The following is an 8,632-nucleotide window of genomic DNA, read 5'->3' as shown; positions in this document are numbered from 1 at the left end:
CCGACTTCAGCTTCGGTCATGATCTTGTGGTTTGTGGGTTCCAGCCCTGTGGTGGGCTCTGTGCCGACAGCTCAGAGCCTGGAGCCTGCTTCAGATTCTGTGTCTCCCTCTCTCACTGCCCCTCCCTTGCTTGCACTCTGTCTCTCTCAAAAATAAATAAACATTAAAAAAAACTTTAAAACTATTATCTGTATCTCTCTTGAGATTTCCTACCTGTTCATCTATTTTATCTTCTCTTTAATAAGATTCTTTGATACATACATCTGTCATGGTGATTTTAAAGTCCCTGTATACTAATTCCAACATCTGTGTTGATTTGTCTTTCTATTGATTTATGACAAAGGCAGTGCTGCAAGTGGGAAAAGGAGGGTTTTTCGGACTGTGGTCAGTAGGGTAGCTATATAAAAAATAATAAATAAAATTAATCCTTACTTCATACCATGCTACAAAATCCATTCTACATGTTTAGATCTGTATGTTCAACGAAAAACAGTAAGTTTTTGGATATAACATAGGGAAAAGTCCTTGTAGGCAATGATTTCTTAAGCAGGACAACAAAGGCATGAACCATAAAGGAAATTTGACAAATCAGACTTTAATAAAAATAACAAAGTTACATTCATTAAAATTTAACAGTAAGATAATTAAAATGCAAGCCACAGGCTAGGGAAAGGTGTTTTTTTTTAAGCAGTGCTTATAAATGAAAATGGACTCACATTAGAATAAATAAGTCAAGCAGAAAAAGACAAAAAAAAACAGAAAAAAAGACTCAATAGGTGGTTTACTAAAAGAGGATATTCAAATGACTAATAATCACATGAAAAGATGTTCTTTTTCATTAGTCATCAGAGAAGTATAAATTGAAATCACACAACCACCAAATGTTGGTGAGGGTGTGGAGCAATAAAAACTCATTATACAGCGCTGGTGGGGGTATAAATTTAAAAAACAGTTTGGTACCATCAACTATAACTAACCATAAGCATAACCTATCTCTGGGCTATTCCACTCTTTGGTATATATCTCACAGAAATATGTATCTATGTGATACAAATCTATCCATAGATACAAACAACATACAGATACGTATAATAATGTTCCCAGTAATATTATTTGTAATAGCCCCAAACCTGGAAATAACATGAATATCCAGTATCAGTATAAGGGACCATATTACATGATACCATTACATGATACCATATTACATGATTCCATTTTTAGGAAATGTCCACAAAAGGCAAACCTATAAAGACATAAAGTAGAGTTGTGGTTAGGTAGGGCTGGAGAGGACAGGAACATGGTTACAAGGGTGACAGCTAAAGAGTATGGCGTTGTTTTGAGGTGATCAAAATGTTCCAAAATTGTGATGATGATTGTATCTATCTGTGACTGTACTAAAAAACCTATTGTATACTTTAAATGGATGAATCGTATGATATAAGAATTATATCTCAATAAATCTGTCACTTAAAAAATAATAGTATAATGCATAAAATGTGTTATATTTGTATAATGGAATTCCCAACAGCATAAAATAAAAAAGAGATCTGTTACAAGCAACAACAACATGGTGGAATCTTAATTATAATATAAAGTGAAAGAACCAAATATTATAGAAAACTTAATGGTTAATTCATTTCATTGAAATTCAGGAACAGACAAAACTAATCTATGTATTTGAGGATAAGGCAGTAGTTCTGTCTGGGGAGAAGCTGCCCCTGACTGGGCAGGGGGATGAAGGTGCTAGGAATGGTCTATTTCTTGATTTGGATGGTGGTTGCAAGGGTATATTTGCATTAGTCTTTGAAAATTTACTGAACTGTACATTTATAGTTTGTACACTTTTCTGTATTTCGGACTTTAACAGAAGTTTCTTAGGAAATATTTTCAAAATCCCAGTTGTTCATTACGTTGTCCTTTTAGTATATATTGAAAAAAAGGACGAAAAGAATACATAAATATTTAGTAGGGTTTCTTCTTCTTCTCTCTCTCTCTTTTTTTTTTGTATATTGGGTTATGGAGAATTTTTATTTTCTTCTATATATTTTTCAGTATTTTCCCAATTATCATAGTGAACATATATTACATTTATCACTTCAAAAAATGCTATAAAAATACAGTTGCCTGACAAACTCCCGTATTACCTTTATTCTAATTTATTAACAATGTAGGAACTTTGGCTTCTGCTTCCAGATAGGAAGCAATTGCCATTTTAGAATAAAGGAGGGTTTGGCTGCTGGTCTGGGGGTTTCTTGGTGGCCTTGCCGACTGCCAGGAACTCACCAGGGGCCATCTAGCAGGGAGGAGGAGCAGAGGTGCAAGTGCAGGGACCCCAAAACTTTGAAAACTAATCTGGACAGGTGATGTCCAGTGAACGTGGTGAGTTCTAGCCCTCGTGGAACCCAAGTCCTTACTGCACAACTGTGGTAGGACCTGGGACAGGGTGCAGGCCAGAAAGCAGCTCTAGCGTCGTGCTGGGTAAAGTGAACGATCAATCTAATCATTATAATGTGCATGTTTTTAAGACCGGCAGCTAAGTTTTTTTTTTTTTTTTTTTTTTTTTACATTTTTAAGAGGTTGTTGAAACAGAGACATATATGCGAGAGATCGTTCCTGGCCTGCAAATCCTAAAATATTTGCCATCTGGCTCTTTACAAGAAAAGTGTGCCAACTCCTTGATTAAGGGACTGTAAGCTAAAGAACTGTAAGGTATTTAAAACGTCACCTAGATTAGCGCTTGCTGGTGAGGAGCTGGGTGTGGAATGCGCCTGCCCGGGGCACTTTCAGTCAGTGGTATCACGAGATGTAGTACTGCCCAGGTTCGTCAGACACAGGAAGTGGGGAATGCGCTAAAGAGAGTATAAAAACTCACCTCTGCGGAATCCAGCCTGGAAGGGGACGGCCAGGTACCGCGGGGTCCACACACAACTGGCTCTTCTTGGCAGGGCGCTTCACAAGGAAGAGCGGCGTTCACTTCACCCTCATTGGATTGCAAAGGAGAAAGCTTCCGGGCTTCTAGAGGGAAAGCATCTTTGTCACTCCCACAGAAGCCAACGGAGCCCCCCGGGAGTTTTCTTTTGCCTTCTCTGTTGTGTGCAGCTGCGCTGCACGGTGGTCCACCCGCTGGACTGGAACTTTTGGAGAAGCGCTGCGGGAGTCCGGCGAGCTGCCCAGCGCCTGCGCAGTGGCCGCTGGCGGGCTCCTCTCAACGCGCAGGCTCCGCCAGTCAGGGGGGGTGTGGGGGGGGCGTTTTTTCCCGGTCCCGGAGGGAGGAGGGAAGCCGCGGCGGAAGGACACGTACCGTGGTTTCAAATTAACAGTTTGAGAATTAGTTATGAACATCATAACCCTTCACCCTTAAATGTTACCGGTAGTTTCACCTGCTCAAGGACAGTTTCATTTATTTCAGTCTATTATCTATCTAGCGTCTAGGACCAAGGGATTCTCTCGCACCTAGGTTTCTCAACCAGGGCACTACTGACATTTTAGGCAAGATGATTTTTTGTTGGGGGTGTGGGGAGATGAGCTGTCTTGTTCATTGTAGGGTGTTTAGTAGCATCCTTGGCCAGTATGCACTAGATGTCAGTAGCAGCCCTCCCTTGCCCCCAGCTGTGACAACTAAAAACGTTTCTAGATGCTGCCAAATGTGTGTAGGGAGAGCCGGGCAAAATCACCCCTACTGAGGACTACTGTCCCATAGGATTACAATAAAATGTCTTTAGACAACGTATCTTGAGCTCTAAAGACATAGAGTCGGAATCCGCTAAAGGTTGTTACATTATTATAATCGAATATATATATATATATATATATATATATATATATATATTTCAGATTCGAATTTCCTCAATGGTCCCCAAACCCCCAAACCTTGCTTACTCTATTGGTGTTTGTAAAATATAAATCCAGGATTTAACAAGGATTACACATCGCATTTAGTTATTAAGTCTTTTCAGTTCTCTTCAATTTAGAACACTTCCCCAGCCTTTTTTGTTTATTTCTTTTGGCATTGACATGTTTGCAAAGTTCAGACCAGTGGTTTTCCAGAATAGCCTTCAATTTGGGTACTCAGATTGGCTCTTCATTGTAAGAGTCACGTTGAAAAAATTAAAAAAAAAATTTTTTTTCTGCAATTCCACCTAGGTGATACTTATATCCAATTATATCCAATTTTATGTTTTCAAAGGTCCATTTAGCTTTTTTAACATTTTATTTTATTTTATTTTATTTTATTTTATTTTATTTTATTTTATTTTGAGAGAGAGCAAGCAGAGGAGGGGCAGAGAGAGGGGGGCAAAGTATCCAAAGCAGGCTCCATGCTGACAGCAGAGAGCCCGATGTTGGGCTTGAACCTATGTGAGATCATGACCTGAGCTGAAGTCGGTTACTTAACTGAGCCACCAGGTGCCCCAACATTCAATTTTAAAAAGTATACTTTTCTCCCAGTGATTTGAGGTACCACTTTTATCACATACATAAATTTCCACTTTGTACTTGGGTCTATATTTTCTGTTTTTTTCCATTTATCTAATTGTCTACTTGTGTTAATATACCGTTTTAGTTACAGGAAATGTATAATATATAACAGTATCTGGTAGGGCTAGGCCTGTCTCATTACTGGTTTTTCCCCCTCTTTTTTTGAATGTTGTCACATATTTATTTTTTCCATATGAACTGTTGAATGTAGATCCATAAAAATACTTTTAAAAATTGCTATCAGTTTGTGATTTTGTATTATTCCATTGAAGAATGAGGTTTACTTTTTCTTTTATTTGCATCCCAGCTTTGTGTCTTTTAGGAAGGCTTTGAAGTTTTTCTCACAGAGGTTTTTCCCATTTCTTGTATTCCTACAGTATTTTTCTTTTTTGTTGTTAATGTATGTGGGGTCAGCTCTTCTATTTTTCACTATAGCTGCTCATTGCTTAAATATATGAAGATATTGATTTTTATATGTAATTTTACATCTTGCTACCATATTGAATTCCCTATTGCTTCTAGGAGTTTTCCATTGATTCTATTGGAATCTCTATTTCCACTTTCATATAATTGCAGTGATTATTCATTTTAAAGCTCAAATTGCCCATCTTTGGCTCCTGTGTTCATTTGACAACCACAAATGTCTTGATAGCTTCCTTGCTTTCTGACGCTGTAAAAATCCCAGTCTCATATTTAAACAGTCTCATTTACTGCTTTAGACCAAAACCAGCCATTTCTCAAAGGAGTCCTCATCACTTTCAGTGAAAATCATATTTGGTGACCACAGTCTATGCACTTAAGAAATATTCATGGCTAAACAGCTTGTTATTACTTTTCAGACTTTACCATGCAAGATCTATGAAATATGTAGTTTTTCAAAGAAAGATAAAAATAAATCATAAATATGTGCTGATATTCCATTTCTAATAAAACATAGAATATTTTTACTTATTTGATTTTATATTGTATCACTTTTCTACTGAAATGTATGGTAACTAATATTAACAAAATTACTTATTTACTTTTTCTTATAACATATAGTTTTAAAATAACAGTATCAATATTATAGCTAATTATAAAATTGCCAAATGCAGTTTAATGCAGCTAGGTTTAGTTTTTTCAGGTTGTTTTCTAATCTAGGTTGCTTAATTAAAAAGAAAATTAAATCTAAAATGGAAAAAAAAATAAACAAAACAAGACTTAAATGTTTCTTTTTGCATGTGATATCTCACTCACTGATTTGGCTCATTTTTATTGATACAAATATTTAAATCTATGAATTTTATTATGAATACTATTTAACATTATGTTGTAGACCCTGATGTCATGTTTTCATTATTTTTTTTTTCCTGGAAATTCTCACTATCAATTGTTATTTCCCTTTAAGCCAAGGTATGTTTAATAGAAAAAATTAAATTTTAAGGTGAGAAGGTTTTCTTAATGTTTCGATGGTGATGGATTTTTACTTTTATCATACTGTTGCAGAATGTTATTTGTATTTTTCTCTATGTAATTATTTTAGGTATACATGTGTCTATACATAAATTAGAGTAAATTCTTGTCAATAATTTTTTTGTATAATTTTTTTGTTTTGGATTAAGAGAAGTATACTAAAGTTTGCTGTTATTTATGTATTTCTGTTCTCTTTGAATCTCTTGTAGTTTCTGTTATAAGAAATAAGCTACTGTATTATTTGCTGCATATTTTTCATAAATATTTTATTTTCACTGTGAATTGTAGCCTTTAGTATTATCAGGTGCTCTTTGTCTCAGTCATGTTTTTTGGACGGAACTCTAGTTAGATGAAGCTCATATCACAATTTTTTTCTTTTTCTTTGCATTTTCTTGGTTTACCTTTGCCCGTCCTTTCTTCATGAGCATTTCTAAATTATGTTGTTTTAGGCATGTCTTTGTCTTTTACATGTAGCATAGAGTTGAGTTTTGCTTTGGAATCAACCAACCTTTTTTGTCCTTTTAATAGCAGGCCTTCTGCTCGCTGTTGTTTGGTCTCAGATATCTCATCTCATATTTTATTTATATATGTAACATATAGCATTTTTGATGATAAGTGCTGTTGAGGAAAATAAAGGAGGAAGGGTGAAGGCAATATTCCATTTTAAATAGGTGGTCAGGGAAGTCTCCACTGAGAAGGTGGCTTTTGCACAAACTTGAAGTAGGTGAAAGAATGAGTCATTTGGATAAATAAAATAAGATTTACCCTGATGAGAGAGAATAGCTGCAGCAAAGGCCCCCCAGGCACAGGACTACCTGGTATGTTTTCCAAGAACAGCAAGGAGGCTGGTGAGGCTAGAGTGAAGTATGCAGGAGCACCTCTGGCCTAGGTGATAGGCCAGAGGGGACCAAGTCAAAGAGGATCAGATAGGGCCCTGTCAGTCAGGGAGGTAACAAGGCTACCCCTTCAAGGGGAATTTTGGTGCTGGATGTTAAAATAATATTACTGCTGCCACTACACAGTCATAACTCAATAACTCTATGGGAATACATTAATAACTCTGGGTATTCCAGCCTAGGTAGAAGAGGAAGCCAGGCTTATGGGTATTATATTATGGGGTACAACTCAATTTATGCATGAAAGTAGTTTCATCCCTGCTGACTTTGAGGACTGGATTACAGAACACCTTCCCAGTGCAAAGGGAATGATCCTTGAATATAACTTTAACATTTGTAATATTTTAGTTCCTACTTTACATTCTACCCCTGAACACACCAGATATAGCTTCACAACCACAGCTTTTCACTATTTATCTGAAGGTGTGAGTTTACAGGGGAAGAATTTTTATTAAAGTGTATCAGTGAAATGTATCTTGACTAAAAATGTTCAAAAAGCATAAAGACATTAAAACTCTATACTGGGAAGCTTGACTAAAGGCCAGAACATGACATAGGAGTTTTTTGAATTCTTTTAAAAAGTCAAGTATTTGGCTTAAAAAAGTTTTTTTTTCCTTTTAATAAAGAAATTTGTTGGTTTAGCAACACCGTATGGCAGAAGTGGTAGAATAAAATGGGTGCGTGTGTATGGTGAGGGGAGTGGGGAATTATAGTGGTCTGCAATCCAGAAAAACAGTGTTCAGGATTCAAGTGGATGGGAACAGAGAAGGGACAAACTTTAAGTATACGCAATATTACTTCTTCCTTGTCTATGTGTTTTAGTTGGCCGCGTTTTAATTTTCTCTTTACTCATTTCCTCTTTTCCTTCTCTTTCACCTTTCTTTTTTTTAAGCTAAATGGTCACAGTGAAATGCTGTCTGAATAAGTCACAACTCATATACAAAACTGAACAGTGCATTGTAAAATAGGACACAAAACAAAAGACTTCATCTGAGAGCTGAGATCATCGTGGAGTTGTACACAGACCCAGTGCAGCAATTCAACAGTGTTTCCCAGAGGCAAGGACAGTTTCCACAATTCTTAGTATGCTATTGCCCCCTGCTGTTCATGTGGAGGCACTGACTTACGGAAATGAGTTCCAACATTTCCATAATTTCCATGCTGCAATGTTAGCATGCAATCAGAAAAAAGTTAGAACACATAGTTCAAAGATTTAACAAAGTAATTTAAGCAATTGGCTTCCAAAAAGCTGGCTACCAAAGACATCAAAAAGCAGCTGTTTTCCTTGCTCCCTGATATGTTGAAAATAAATTTTTGATTCAGGTTTTTGGCTAATAAATCTGGTTTCCAGGTTAAGTTTCTGAGGGGAGCAGAGCATAAGGTAATCCAAGTAGCTTAGAGAAAAAATGGCAAACTGTAAGCAGAGAGAACACAGAAAATGGAGGGCAAAATGTGCAAAAGGAGGGGGGTAATGAATAATTTACATACAACAAGGATAAAGCAGTTCAATCCTGAACATATGATTTGCTTTCCTCAGAGACAGGGATACAAACTGGCTTGTGTCCACAGAATAGTCAGTATGGGTCATTTATGAATCTTCAGGTCTCCTCATTGTTAGGTTTGGTCATGGAATCTTCTCAGAACCATTAGGATGTAAATTGGGGCCCCTGAAGCAAAGCAAAGCACATAATCCTGGGAGCTGGTTTCTCAGCTTACTGTGCAATTTCTAAAGAGGTCAGGGCTATCTCCTGGGTGGAAGTCAGATGGGTGTGTTTGAGCATAGGGTTTAATGTAACAGATTCCAGGTT

At 36.8% G+C, this 8,632-nt stretch overlaps 1 long non-coding RNA gene across 1 annotated transcript; it reads right to left on the bottom strand.

Moving 5' to 3' along the window:
* Nucleotides 1–575: 575 nt before the first annotated feature.
* Nucleotides 576–3,197, bottom strand: LOC122491398. Its single transcript, XR_006299348.1, has 2 exons — nt 2,873–3,197; nt 576–1,243 (listed from the first exon to the last, which is right to left on the bottom strand). It is a non-coding gene; the product is annotated as an uncharacterized LOC122491398 (long non-coding RNA).
* Nucleotides 3,198–8,632: the final 5,435 nt, after the last annotated feature.

This window comes from Prionailurus bengalensis, chromosome C2 (assembly GCF_016509475.1).
Source record: "Prionailurus bengalensis isolate Pbe53 chromosome C2, Fcat_Pben_1.1_paternal_pri, whole genome shotgun sequence".
Taxonomy (NCBI): domain Eukaryota; kingdom Metazoa; phylum Chordata; class Mammalia; order Carnivora; family Felidae; genus Prionailurus; species Prionailurus bengalensis.
Note: the sequence above shows the minus strand (reverse complement) of the source record. Positions and strands in the feature narration are given on the sequence as shown.